Raw genomic sequence first — 236 nt, 5'->3', positions numbered from 1 at the left:
GTGCATACGTGTGGGGGTTCCCTTCCTGGCTCGCTGCCCTCGCCCACCCGGTCCCAGCCTCGAACACGCAGCGCCGCCTGCTGGGCACGCGTTGTACCCGGCGCGCTCGCGGGGCTTCCCCCGCCCGCCCTCACCCCGAATCTGGTGGGATCGCACCGCCTGCCATTCACCGCTTACAATCGGCCTCCACCGAACTTGGGAAAATCGAAATCTGGGGCAAAGGCCACAGTGGGACC

The sequence above is a fragment of the Pteropus vampyrus genome, unplaced genomic scaffold (assembly GCF_000151845.1).
Source record: "Pteropus vampyrus isolate Shadow unplaced genomic scaffold, Pvam_2.0 Scaffold352, whole genome shotgun sequence".
Taxonomy (NCBI): domain Eukaryota; kingdom Metazoa; phylum Chordata; class Mammalia; order Chiroptera; family Pteropodidae; genus Pteropus; species Pteropus vampyrus.
Note: the sequence above shows the minus strand (reverse complement) of the source record.